At 39.6% G+C, this 15,312-nt stretch overlaps 1 protein-coding gene across 2 annotated transcripts in view; it reads left to right on the top strand.

Annotated features, from left to right (window-relative positions):
* AATK (apoptosis associated tyrosine kinase) overlaps positions 1-15,312 on the top strand; it is a 2,480,061-nt gene that overhangs the window by 915,886 nt on the left and 1,548,863 nt on the right. The window lies entirely within an intron of this gene.

Raw genomic sequence — 15,312 nt, forward strand, 5'->3', positions numbered from 1 at the left:
CAGTATAAAGAAGAAAAAGATAACATGTTAGTAATGTAATAAAGTATTTTTGGTATTAGTATAGAATGAGTGTTATGTGACTATGAACTGAATTATTCAATGAATTTATCATTGCATTTGATATTTGAATGTTCAGTGCGTCTTTGACAGTCAACACAAACTATAGTAAGCTAGACATGAAACTCATGGTTAGCACTGGTATGGCTTTCTGTATTTGACTGTGTGTACATGTTTTACTTACATTGAAGAGTGTTTCTCAGTGCAAACAGACATGCAAGTATATTTAGAAAAAAGCAACCATAAAAGTTGAACTTCAGGAGAATGCCATCCTTTCCTATAGATGCACTTATTCCAAATGCAAGTCTTCTTGTACAACTTTTTTAACTTTCAGTTTCAAGCTTCATTGTTTTAAATGATGTAAAGTTGTCCAAATGTAATTGCTTTGTTGTCATTTCCTCACAAAAGACAGGGAAAGACTAGTATATACCACCTACAGTTAGGAGGCACTGGTGAGTTACACAACATGTGCCAGTGTACAGTCTATATGGAAGGGCCTTGGTGATGTGTTTATGAAATGTAATGGGGGCTTCTTAGTGAGTGAATGATAAAGATGAAGAGATAAGAATGGATGGCTGAAAGGATAATCTTTTGAAGATCAACAGATGTTTTGGTATCTATGAGGCCTTGTTGAAATCCGAGCAACAATGTTCTAGTTGCATTTGCTATTTACAGCTTGATTGGCTATATAAAGTTTTGATTTACTGCTAAAGCAGTGAATACATTACTTTAAAACATTACATAAAGATGGAATGACATGTTAAAACCAAGGCATTGGAGCAGAAATGGTGCAACCTTAGGGTGGTCAGTCAATGTTTCCAGCTTCTGTCATGAGTCTTTCTGTTAAGTCAGTCAAATCCACAAATTAGTGTGGCTGGCTGAAAGAAAAATTTAAATCACGATGCTTAAATAGAGTACTTCTACTTTGCTATTTTTTCTCTAGTTAAACACTAGTCACCTGTGAAACGCTGGAGGAACATTCAAGTGGACAAATCTGGTGAACAGAATTCATTTAATCAGTAAATGAATAGCAAGTAAACACCACAACAGGGAAACAATCAATGAGACCAAGGCTACTATTGTGTAGGAATGGTTTCCCTACACCACAACAGGGAAACAATTGAGACCAAGGCTACCATTGTGTAGGGATGGTTTCCCTACACCACAACAGGGAAACAATCAACGAGACCAAGGCTACCATTGTGTAGGAATGGTTTCCCTACACCACAACAGGGAAACAATCAATGAGACCAAGGCTACCATTGTGTAGGAATGGTTTCCCTACACCACAACAGGGAAACAATCAATGAGACCAAGGCTACCATTGTGTAGGAATGGTTTCCCTCTTAACTGAGCTAAATGTTAGGACAAAAGCCAGTCCCATGGCAGGGACGTCAGTTCTTCTATTCCTGTAGTTGTGTTTCAGATTCTGGGCCAGGGTATCACACAGGTTAGAGCACACAGGGAATGTCACTGCCAAAGTGCTACCTTTTTGATGCCTTGATGATGGACCAGGCAATTTCTGATTTCCTTTTTTGTAGCATCTGTATTAACAAGAATTTCTCTGCCAGTTATTTAACTCACCATAAGCTATCCTGCTCTTTATAGTTAGTACAAAAACTATTTTGTATGATGTTCTTCGTGTTTAACTGTTGCAGTCATTATATTTGGGTAATCAGCTGGCAGGTTGTCCTCAGTCGGCCTGAATTCCAATGTCTTGGGTCTTGCATCGGTTGCTGTCTCCTCTTCCATGACATCAGGTCGTCAGGAGTATAAAACAGGCAGCGGACGCCATTTTCCCCAGTCTTTCTTCCCGCGCAGTGCCCGAAGCAGAAGCAGTTCACAAGTGCCGGTCGGCCGACTCCTGAAAATTTCGAATTCGAGTTTCAGAACCAAAGTCTTCACTAAAGCTAAGTACCCCGTTGGGGAAACTATTTTCTTGCTCCATACCGATGTCAGTAAAAGTTAATAATTGCATTACTTGTGGGAAGCAAATACCTCATAAGGATTTCCATTTATACTGTATTCCTTGCCTAGGCCCTGATCATAACGTGCCTAGCTGTCGGTTTTGTGCTAGATTTAACCAACACACTATTAAGCATCGGTATATCTTTGCCTCACAATATTTTGGAAACAGATTTAACTATCCTGAAATGTCGTCGGATCGCAATCTGACTACCAGAGTACACAAAAAACACAAAGAAAAGGACAGAGACAGACCGTCGAGGTCCAAAACCGATGACGAAGCTTCTCCTAAGCCAGTCGCCGGTTCACCGGTACTCAGACAGGCGCTTTCGCAGCTCCTGATACCCGCTACTTTCAAGTCGCAGGCCCCTACCGAGACTCATGTGGAGTCCGGCATGCCACGAGATTCTCAAAGTATTGTACCCGCGGATGTCTCTCCCTCAGATGGGTCCGGAGCCGCTGAGCAGGCATCGGCTTTTGCGGGTGTATTCCGGCCACAACATTTTTATATAAAACTGACGCCAGCTTCAAAATCAAAGTTAAAAGCAACTTCTAAAGCTAAAAAAATGATGCATGAGCCACGTGCACAGGCCTCTATGCCCAAAAAGCAGATGATCAAAATGGCTGAAGACCTAATTACCTTGATCAGGGGTCCCCAACCCCCTCCTGATAAGAGTCCTAGGCAAGACACTGATTATGAATCTTCAGGTCAGGTTTCTATTTCGTCTGATTCCTCTTCTGATCAGGAATTATTTATACCACCCTATGAGGATTCTGATGCAGAGGAATCTATCCCATCTGGATCTCCTCCTGAAGATTATTCCTTTGGAGAAACCTTGCATACTTTGAGGGAGCATTTTCACTGGGAGAGTCAAGATTTCTCAGAATCAAAAAAGAGGCTCAGGGATTTCCTTCTTCTTCCTCAGCATAGGCCTTTAGCCATACCTCCTGTTTTAGACACTGTGGATGATGTGTTTCGAGTCAAGCTTGACTCCAGACTCCTTACCTCCGGCTCCCAGCAAGCCAGACAGATATTACAGGGTTCTTGTCTCACACAAATTTTTATTTAGAAGCCCTGCTGCTGATCCTGAAACTTTCACAGGGTCCAAAATGTGTTAAGGCCTTAACAGCAAAAAATCCTACCCCCTCTGACAGAGATTCCAGGGCACTGGATAGATGGGGAAAGAAGGTTTATACATCTGCAACCTTAGCAGTTATGGCCTTAAACTGCCAGTTTCATATGCTCAAGTATCAACAACATGTTATGGGATTACTGAAAAAGAAAATGATGCTGATTTCTGAATGTGCAGAAAATAAAGAATTGCAAAATTATTGCATGCAGCAGAACAAGTTGGAAAGCATACTTTGCAATGTGGTTTTGATTCCTTAGAGGCCTCCTGCAGGGCGCAGTTACTGGATCTGTGATTAGGAGGCATGCCTGGCTAAAGAGCAAAATTTGCCAGATCATGTTAAAGCTAAATTGCTGGATGCACCTTTACAGCATGATACTCTGTTTGGTATTAAGGCAGAAGAGGTTTTAAAGAAAATGGAGGACAAAGGTAAGTCTATGCAAACTGTAAAAGACTTCTTACAAGTGCAGCCACCAAGATTCAGTAGACACTGGCCTACAAAAAATTGGTCCTTTCCTGTGTCCGACAGAGCTCAATGGGGCAAATCCAGGCACCCTAAAGGTTCTAGATGCCAGTCACAGGATTCCTACAGGTCAAAGCAATGGGGTGCTTCTACCTCCAAATCTGGAGGAAATAAAGCGCAACCCTACAGTAAACAGTCTCAATGACTTCCCTCTGCCATCATCAACCACTTATCTTTTGGCAGCACCCTTAGGGGGAAAATTAGCACTTTATGCTCAAAATAAGTTAATAACCCAGGACAAGTGGGTGTTAAACATAGTATCTCAGGGATACAGATTCCACTTCCGCACTCTGCCAATTGCAAACGGTTGGCCAGATCTGCCAAAAAATCAATGGGCAGAGGCACAGAAACAAGTTACATCCCTCATGGATATGGGGGCTATTCAGCCAGTACCAGAACAGGAAAAAGGACAAGGGTTTTATTCAAGACTGTTCTTGGTACCCAGAAAAGACAAAGGCCTGCTGCCCAATACTGGATTTATCAATTTTGAACACATACCTGGTCATTCCAAAATTCAAAATGCTAACTTTGCAGCAGCTTCTGCCCATGCTCGGCAAGAACGCTTGGCTGGTGACATTAGACTTAAAAGAGGCATACCTGCATATCCCAATAAGGGAATCGTGCAGAAGATACCTCCGTTTCAAGGCTGGCTTTATGCATTACCAATTCTCTGCACTGCCCTTTGGCTTATCTACTGCACCCAGGGTCTTTACAAAGTGCCTGGCACCAGTAATGCATTTTGTAGACAAAGAAGTATACAAATCTATCTTTACTTGGACGACTGTCTCATTCAAGCAGAGAACAAGGACATTCTTCTTCAACATCTGGCATTTGTGAAAAGGCTTCTAACATGCCTAGGGTACACAGTAAGCGACAAGAAATCACAACTGGTACTCTCTCAAAAGATAACATTCCTGGGTGCAAGCTTGAATACAACTGCCCAGATGGCTTTCCTCATGCCAGACAAACAAAGGCAACTGATTACTTACTTCAAACTGATGGCAACAAAACCCAGTTATTTGCAAGACAAACTCTGCAGGCTTTGGGGTTCATGACATCCTGCATTCTACTGATTCCATATGCAAGACTGCATATGAGGAAACTACAGTGGTACCTAAAAAGTTTATAGAGTCAACATTGTCACAGTCTGGAAACAATGATTCCTCTCATTCCCTGCCTACAACAGGAGTTTCTATGGTGGGCAAAGGCATGTCACAAAAACATGGGACGGGCTTTCACTCTACCCCCTACCAGCCAAACCTTAACAACAGATGCATCAGATTATGCATGGGGGGCCCACCTGGCGGGAAGATGCATTCAGGGCATATGAACCCCAAAACAAATGCATCTGCATATCAACCAAAAAGAGATGTTATCTGTTCAAAAATGCCCTGACAGCCTTCAAGGATGTACTTCATCCAGGACAACTACTGATAAAGACGGACAACACCCCACGGTTATGTGGTACATAAACAAGCAGGGGGGCACACACTCATACCCCCTTTGCAGATTAGCCATGGCACTGTGGGACACAGCCTTGACTTACCAAGTATATCTTCAAGCTCAATTCCTGCCAGGAAATCAAAATTCTCTGGCAGACGATTTAAGCAGAAACCTTATGGACCCTCATGAGTGGAAACTAGATCCACAAGTCTTCAGCATGATAACAAAGAAATGGGGGAGCCCGGACATAGACTTATTTGCCTCTCTGGAAAAATTCTGCACAAGGACTTATCACAGACAAGCATGGAAAGCGGATGCCCTATCCTTCAGTTGAAAAAAACTATCAGTTTACGCCTTTCCTCCTCTGCCTCTTCTTCCCAAGGTCCTACTAAAAGTCAGACAAGAAAAACCAAAGATGATACTAATTGCCCCGGACTGGCCCCAACAATACTGGTACCCAGTTCTAAGGAATATGTCTTAATTCCCAGCTTGGTACTTGCCTCAAATACCTCACTTACTGTCCCAGCAAAACAATCACATCCTGCGCAATCATCTCCAAACACTGAACCTGGTAGTATGGCTGATCATGTAGTTATCAAACAACACCTGTCAGTAAAGCTGTGATGGATGTCATTTTGGAAGCCAGAAGGCCTAGTACTAGAAAATCTTATGCTGATAAATGGAAGAGATTCTGTGCTTGGAACCAAGCACAAGGAACTGACACAGCAGAGCCAAATATTCCTCAGATTTTACAATACTTGACTGAGATGCTTGACAAAGGCCTATCTTTTCATCAATAAAGTCCATGCCTCTGCCCCCCTCTTCCCAAAACCCCTCGGCCGACTCCTGAAAATTTCGAATTCGAGTTTCATAACCGAAGTCTTCACTAAAGCTAAGTACCCCGTTGGGGAAACTATTTTCTTGCTCCATACCGATGTCAGTAAAAGTTAATAATTGCATTACTTGTGGGAAGCAAATACCTCATAAGGATTTCCATTTATACTGTATTCCTTGCCTAGGCCCTGATCATAACGTGCCTAGCTGTCGGTTTTGTGCTAGATTTAACCAACGCACTATTAAGCATCGGTATATCTTTGCCTCACAATATTTTGGAAACAGATTTAACTATCCTGAAATGTCGTCGGATCGCAATCTGACTACCGGAGTACACAAAAAACACAAAGAAAAGGACAGAGACAGACCATCGAGGTCCAAAACCGATGACGAAGCTTCTCCTAAGCCAGTCGCCGGTTCACCGGTACTCAGACAGGCGCTTTCGCAGCTCCTGATACCCGCTACTTTCAAGTCGCAGGCCCCTACCGAGACTCATGTGGAGTCCGGCACGCCACGAGATTCTCAAAGTATTGTACCTGCGGATGTCTCTCCCTCAGATGGGTCCGGAGCCACTGAGCAGGCATCGGCTTTTGTGGGTGTATTCAGGCCACAACATTTTTATATAAAACTGACGCCAGCTTCAAAATCAAAGTTAAAAGCAACTTCTAAAGCTAAAAAAATGACGCATGAGCCACGTGCACAGGCCTCTATGCCCAAAAAGCAGATGATCAAAATGGCTGAAGACCTAATTACCTTGATCAGGGGTCCCCAACCCCCTCCTGATAAGAGGCCTAGGCAAGACACTGATTATGAATCTTCAGGTCAGGTTTCTCTTTCGTCTGATTCCTCTTCTGATCAGGAATTATTTATACCACCCTATGAGGATTCTGATGCAGAGGAATCTATCCCATCTGGATCTCCTCCTGAAGATTATTCCTTTGGAGAAACCTTGCATACTTTGAGGGAGCATTTTCACTGGGAGAGTCAAGATTTCTCAGAATCAAAAAAGAGGCTCAGGGATTTCCTTCTTCTTCCTCAGCATAGGCCTTTAGCCATACCTCCTGTTTTAGACACTGTGGATGATGTGTTTTCGGAGTCAAGCTTGACTCCAGACTCCTTACCTCCGGCTCCCAGCAAGCCAGACAGATATTACAGGGTTCTTGTCTCACACAAATTTTTATTTAGAAGCCCTGCTGCTGATCCTGAAACTTTCACAGGGTCCAAAAGGTGTTAAGGCCTTAACAGCAAAAAATCCTACCCCCTCTGACAGAGATTCCAGGGCACTGGATAGATGGGGAAAGAAGGTTTATACATCTGCAACCTTAGCAATTATGGCCTTAAACTGCCAGTTTCATATGCTCAAGTATCAACAACATGTTATGGGATTACTGAAAAAGAAAATGATGCTGATTTCTGAATGTGCAGAAAATAAAGAATTGCAAGAATTATTGCATGCAGCAGAACAAGTTGGAAAGCATACTTTGCAATGTGGTTTTGATTCCTTAGAGGCCTCCTGCAGGGCCGCAGTTACTGGATCTGTGATTAGGAGGCATGCCTGGCTAAAAGAGCAAAATTTGCCAGATCATGTTAAAGCTAAATTGCTGGATGCACCTTTACAGCATGATACTCTGTTTGGTATTAAGGCAGAAGAGGTTTTAAAGAAAATGGAGGACAAAGGTAAGTCTATGCAAACTGTAAAAGACTTCTTACAAGTGCAGCCACCAAGATTCAGTAGACACTGGCCTACAAAAAATTGGTCCTTTCCTGTGTCCGACAGAGCTCAATGGGGCAAATCCAGGCACCCTAAAGGTTCTAGATGCCAGTCACAGGATTCCTACAGGTCAAAGCAATGGGGTGCTTCTACCTCCAAATCTGGAGGAAATAAAGCGCAACCCTACAGTAAACAGTCTCAATGACTTCCCTCTGCCATCATCAACCACTTATCTTTTGGCAGCACCCTTAGGGGGAAAATTAGCACTTTATGCTCAAAATTGGCAGTTAATAACCCAGGACAAGTGGGTGTTAAACATAGTATCTCAGGGATACAGATTCCACTTCCGCACTCTGCCAATTGCAAACGGTTGGCCAGATCTGCCAAAAAATCAATGGGCAGAGGCACAGAAACAAGTTACATCCCTCATGGATATGGGGGCTATTCAGCCAGTACCAGAACAGGAAAAAGGACAAGGGTTTTATTCAAGACTGTTCTTGGTACCCAGAAAAGACAAGGCCTGCTGCCCAATACTGGATTTATCAATTTTGAACACATACCTGGTCATTCCAAAATTCAAAATGCTAACTTTGCAGCAGCTTCTGCCCATGCTCGGCAAGAACGCTTGGCTGGTGACATTAGACTTAAAAGAGGCATACCTGCATATCCCAATAAGGGAATCGTGCAGAAGATACCTCCGTTTCAAGGCTGGCTTTATGCATTACCAATTCTCTGCACTGCCCTTTGGCTTATCTACTGCACCCAGGGTCTTTACAAAGTGCCTGGCACCAGTAATTGCATTTTGTAGACAAAGAAGTATACAAATCTATCTTTACTTGGACGACTGTCTCATTCAAGCAGAGAACAAGGACATTCTTCTTCAACATCTGGCATTTGTGAAAAGGCTTCTAACATGCCTAGGGTACACAGTAAACGACAAGAAATCACAACTGGTACTCTCTCAAAAGATAACATTCCTGGGTGCAAGCTTGAATACAACTGCCCAGATGGCTTTCCTCATGCCAGACAAACAAAGGCAACTGATTACTTACTTCAAACTGATGGCAACAAAAACCCAGTTATTTGCAAGACAAACTCTGCAGGCTTTGGGGTTCATGACATCCTGCATTCTACTGATTCCATATGCAAGACTGCATATGAGGAAACTACAGTGGTACCTAAAAAGTTTATAGAGTCAACATTGTCACAGTCTGGAAACAATGATTCCTCCCATTCCCTGCCTACAACAGGAGTTTCTATGGTGGGCAAAGGCATGTCACAAAAACATGGGACGGGCTTTCACTCTACCCCCTACCAGCCAAACCTTAACAACAGACGCATCAGATTATGCATGGGGGGCCCACCTGGCGGGAAGATGCATTCAGGGCATATGGACCCCAAAACAAATGCATCTGCATATCAACCAAAAAGAGATGTTATCTGTTCAAAAATGCCCTGACAGCCTTCAAGGATGTACTTCATCCAGGACAACTACTGATAAAGACAGACAACACCCCACGGTTATATGGTACATAAACAAGCAGGGGGGCACACACTCATACCCCCTTTGCAGATTAGCCATGGCACTGTGGGACACAGCCTTGACTTACCAAGTATATCTTCAAGCTCAATTCCTGCCAGGAAATCAAAATACTCTGGCAGACGATTTAAGCAGAAACCTTATGGACCCTCATGAGTGGAAACTAGATCCACAAGTCTTCAGCATGATAACAAAGAAATGGGGGAGCCCGGACATAGACCTATTTGCCTCTCTGGAAAAATTCTGCACAAGGACTTATCACAGACAAGCATGGAAAGCGGATGCCCTATCCTTCAGTTGAAAAAAACTATCAGTTTACGCCTTTCCTCCTCTGCCTCTTCTTCCCAAGGTCCTACTAAAAGTCAGACAAGAAAAACCAAAGATGATACTAATTGCCCCGGACTGGCCCCAACAATACTGGTACCCAGTTCTAAGGAATATGTCTTAATTCCCAGCTTGGTACTTGCCTCAAATACCTCACTTACTGTCCCAGCAAAACAATCACATCCTGCGCAATCATCTCCAAACACTGAACCTGGTAGTATGGCTGATCATGTAGTTATCCAAACAACACCTGTCAGTAAAGCTGTGATGGATGTCATTTTGGAAGCCAGAAGGCCTAGTACTAGAAAATCTTATGCTGATAAATGGAAGAGATTCTGTGCTTGGAACCAAGCACAAGGAACTGACACAGCAGAGCCAAATATTCCTCAGATTTTACAATACTTGACTGAGATGCTTGACAAAGGCCTATCTTTTTCATCAATAAAAATCCATGCCTCTGCCATCTCAGCTCATTACAACACAGAGCCACCAATTTTTCTCATCCTTTACTAAAGCAGTATCTTAGAGGGGCCAAAAATTTAAGGCCTCCCAGAAGATCACCAATTCCTGCATGGGACCTCAATTATGTGTTGGAAGAGCTCACCCTGCCTCCATTTGAACCAGCTGCTACTGCAGATCTAAAGTTCTTATCGTGGAAAACAGCTCTACTTCTGGCAATTACTTCAGCAAGAAGGATCTCAGAGCTACAGGCCCTCATGGCTGTGGAGCCTTTTATCATATTTTACCCAGACAGGGTGTCCCTCAGGACAAATCCTTCATTTATGCCTAAGGTGGTTTCCAGTGTAGCTCTTAACCAAACTATTCATCTGCCAACTTTTTATCCAAATCTGCAGAACAAGGGGGAGCAGATTCTGCATTCCTTGGACGTACACAGACAACTAAGATTCTACTTGAGTAGGACTAAAGCTCTAAGAAAAACTGAGCAGTTACTAGTGACATTTGCTGCAGGATCAGAGGGAAAGGCTATTTCAAAGCAGACTATTTCAAAGTGGATAAGCCACTGCATTCTTTTCTGCTACTTACACCATGGCAAACCGGTGCCCAAAGGCATCGGGTCTCATTCCACCAGGGCTGCAGCTACATCAGCAGCTTTTCTCTGAGGGGTACCAACCAAAAACATTCTAGAGGCTGCTACTTGGAGTTCTGTTCACACTTTTACAAAGCATTATCATTTGCCTCTCTACTCTAAGTCCAGGGCAGGCTTTGCCACTGCATTTCTGCAGGCCATTATAGCCGCCCCTAATGCAGTTTAGCTCCAGCCTCCCATCCATAGCTTTGGGATTCTACCCAAATGTAATGACTGCAACAGTGAAACATGAAGAACATAGTACAGTTGTGTACACTTACCATAAATGTAGATGTTCGAGTGTATTCACTGTTGCAGTCCAGGTTACCCTCCCGCCATCCCCCTTTTTATTCTGGAGCTTCTCTTTCCTTTACTATCTTCTACAACCTTTGTGGTGTATTTGCTTATAGATGAAGGTAATGTTTGTATTGTTGCATGTATATATAGCTTATATATATTTTTGCTACCCATTTGGGGGACACCTGACATCTGGGGCAACAAAAACTTAAGAAAATGGCGTTGGCTGCCTGTTTTATTTATTTTATTTATTTATTTTTTTATTTTACATTTGTTGACTGGGCTAGTCCAACTGGATACATGTCCATTTTCAGTAGAGGCCCGGGGAGAAAAGTCCAGAGAAAAAAAAACTTACAAAAATTTAAAATGTAACATAAATGATTACAAAAGGCATCGGAAGACAGTAATACAAAATTGAGTAAAAAAAAGTTTACATAAAGAATAGAAGAAAAAAAAATAAAAAATTGACTTAAATATTACATAAAAAATAGAAAAAAATGGACTTAAATAGACAAATAAGGAAAACAGTAGATGAGACTCAGAGACATTAGTATTTAAGTAAATATAGGTTAATATATAGAGCGTAGTATACAGAGGGGACTCAGAGACATTAGTATTTAAGTTAATATAGTTAATATATAGAGTGTAGTATATAGAGGGGACTTGGAGACATTAGTATTTAAGTAAATATAGGTTAATATATAGAGTGCAGTATATAGAGAGGACTCAGAGACATTAGTATTTAAGTAAATATAGTTAATATATAGAGTGTAGTATATAGAGGGACTCAGAGACATTAGTATTTAAGTAAATATAGTTAATGTATAGAGTGTAGTATATAGAGGGGACTCAGAGACATTAGTATTTAAGTAAATATAGGGTAATATATAGAGTGTAGTATATAGAGGGGACTCAGAGACATTAGTATTTAAGTAAATATAGTTAATATATAGAGTGTAGTATATAGAGGGGACTCAGAGACATTAGTATTTAAGTAAATATAGGTTAATATATAGAGTGTAGTATATAGAGGGGACTCTGAGACATTAGTATTTAAGTAAATATAGGTTAATATATAGAGTGTAGTATATAGAGGGGACTCAGAGACATTAGTATTTAAGTAAATATAGGTTAATATACAGAGTGTAGTATATAGAGGGGACTCAGAGACATTAGTATTTAAGTAAATATAGGTTAATATATAGAGTGTAGTGTATAGAGGGGACTCAGAGACATTAGTATTTAAGTAAATGCAGGTTAATATATAGAGTGTAGTATATAGAGGGGACTCAGAGACATTAGTATTTAAGTAAATATGGGTTAATATATAGAGTGTAGTATATAGAGGGGACTCAGAGACATTAGTATTTAAGTAAATATAGGTTAATATATAGAGTGTAGTATATAGAGGGGACTCAGAGACATTAGTATTTAAGTAAATATAGGTTAATATATAGAGTGTAGTATATAGAGGGAACTCAGAGACATTAGTATTTAAGTAAATATAGGTTAATATATAGAGTGTAGTATATAGAGGGGACTCATAGACATTAGTATTTAAGTAAATATAGTTAATATATAGAGTGTAGTATATAGAGGGGACTCAGAGACATTAGTATTTAAGTAAATATAGGTTAATATATAGAGTGTAGTATATAGAAGGGACTCAGAGACATTAGTATTTAAGTAAATATAGGTTAATATATAGAGTGTAGTATATAGAGTGGACTCAGAGACATTAGTATTTAAGTAAATATAGGTTAATATATAGAGTGTAGTATATAGAGGGGACTCAGAGACATTAGTATTTAAGTAAATATGGGTTAATATATAGAGTGTAGCATATAGAGGGGACTCAGAGACATTAGTATTTAAGTAAATATAGGTTAATATATAGAGTGTAGTATATAGAGGGGACTCAGAGACATTAGTATTTAAGTAAATATAGGTTAATATATAGAGTGTAGTATATAGAGGTGACTCCGAGACATTAGTATTTATTTAAATATAGGTTAATATATAGAGTGTAGCATAGGGAAGGGACTCAGAGACATTAGTATTTAAGTAAATATAGGTTAATATATAGAGTGTAGTATATAGAGGGGACTCAGAGACATTAGTATTTAAGTAAATATAGGTTAATATATAGAGTGTAGTATATAGAGGTGACTCAGAGACATTAGTATTTAAGTAAATATAGATTAATATATAGAGTGTAGTATATAGAATGGACTCAGAGACATTAGTATTTAAGTAAATATAGGTTAATATATAGAGTGTAGTATATAGTGGGTCTCAAAGACATTAGTATTTAAGTAAATATAGGTTAATATATAGAGTGTAGTATATAGAGGGGACTCAGAGACATTAGTATTTAAGTAAATATAGTTAATATATAGAGTGTAGTATATAGAGGGGACTCAGAGACATTAGTATTTAAGTAAATATAGATTAATATATAGAGTGCAGTATATAGAGGGGACTCAGAGACATTAGTATTTAAGTAAATATAGTTAATATATAGAGTGTAGTATATAGGGGGGACTCAGAGACATTAGTATTTAAGTAAATATAGTTAATATATAGAGTGTAGTATATAGAGGGGACTCAGAGACATTAGTATTTAAGTAAATATAGGTTAATATATAGAGTGTAGTATATAGAGGGACTCAGAGACATTAGTATTTAAGTAAATATAGGTTAATATATAGAGTGTAGTATATAGAGGGGACTCAGAGACATTAGTATTTAAGTAAATATGGGTTAATATATAGAGTGTAGTATATAGAGGGGACTCAGAGACATTAGTATTTAAGTAAATATAGGTTAATATATAGAGTGTAGTATATAGAGGGGACTCAGAGACATTAGTTTTTAAGTAAATACAGGTTAATATATAGAGCGTAGTATACAGAGGGGACTCAGAGACATTAGTATTTAAGTAAATACAGGTTAATATATAGAGTGTAGTATACAGAGGGGACTCAGAGACATTAGTATTTAAGTAAATACAGGTTAATATATAGAGTGTAGTATATAGAGGGGACTCAGAGACATTAGTATTTAAGTAAATATAGGTTAATATATAGAGTGTAGTATATAGACTGGACTCAGAGACATTAGTATTTAAGTAAATATAGGTTAATATATAGAGTGAGGCATATAGAGGGACTCAGAGACATTAGTATTTAAGTAAATATAGGTTAATATATAGAGTGTAGTATATAGAGGGGACTCAGAGACATTAGTATTTAAGTAAATATAGGTTAATATATAGAGTGTAGTATATAGAGGGGACTCAGAGACATTAGTATTTAAGTAAATATAGGTTAATATATAGAGTGTAGTATATAGAGGGGACTCGGAGACATTAGTATTTAAGTAAATATAGGTTAATATATAGAGTGTAGTATATAGAGGGGACTCAGAGACATTAGTATTTAAGTAAATATAGGTTAATATATAGAGTGTAGTATATAGGGGGACTCAGAGACATTAGTATTTAAGTAAATATAGGTTAATATATAGAGTGTAGTATATAGAGGGGACTCGGAGACATTAGTATTTAAGTAAATATAGGTTAATATATAGAGTGTAGTATATAGAGGGTTTACTGGTAGGAATATAGTGGTTTTGGAGTGGAACAGTTAGTTAAGGATAACAGTTAGGGTTGGTACAAGAGCATAACCAGTGGTTATTGAGAAAAAGTTTTAGATTAGTTTTAAAGAGTGGGAGAGAAGTCTGAGATATAAGATCATGTGGTAGTTCATTCCATACTTTACCAACGTAGTTACAGAATAGAGTCACCTGCTAAGTTTTTTGATAAGGTAGTATTAATCAACATTTTGTTAGAGGAGCGTAAATTCTTGAGGTTATTATATGGCGTAATGAGGGTAGAGAGAATTGGAGTGTTGCTGGGTTGGTATAGACTTTGGAATTCAGGCCAACTGAGGGCAACCTGCCAGCAGATTACCCAAATGTAATGACTGCAACAGTGAATACACTCGAACATCTACATTTACGGTAAGTGTACACAACGGTACTTTTGTCTACATTTTTGCCTTTTTCTCTTGCTCTCTATTTGTAATTCTGGCATTCAGTGGCTTAGAAGAAGGGGGATTATACCCAAGGTATATTGAGGAATGTTTTGCTCAAAAGATAACTCACTTTAACTACACATCTTAGAATGACGCTGCAGATCAGTCTGCATCAGTAACTGTGCCACTGTCTCCTGTAGTAAACATTTGAAATTGATCCCAGTGCGGCCTGTTTACATAAAAATCTAGTCTTAATGTAGTCAGAATGCACTGGCCTCTCTCTCTTCACTCTAATGATGGCAATGTTTTGTTTTTTTCTTCAGGTTCCCTGCTTTACCTTCTTGCCCTTTCTTTCATTAAGGAA

Source organism: Protopterus annectens, chromosome 10.part0 (genome assembly GCF_019279795.1).
Source record: "Protopterus annectens isolate FY-2018-M chromosome 10.part0, PAN1.0, whole genome shotgun sequence".
Taxonomy (NCBI): Eukaryota; Metazoa; Chordata; order Ceratodontiformes; family Protopteridae; genus Protopterus; species Protopterus annectens.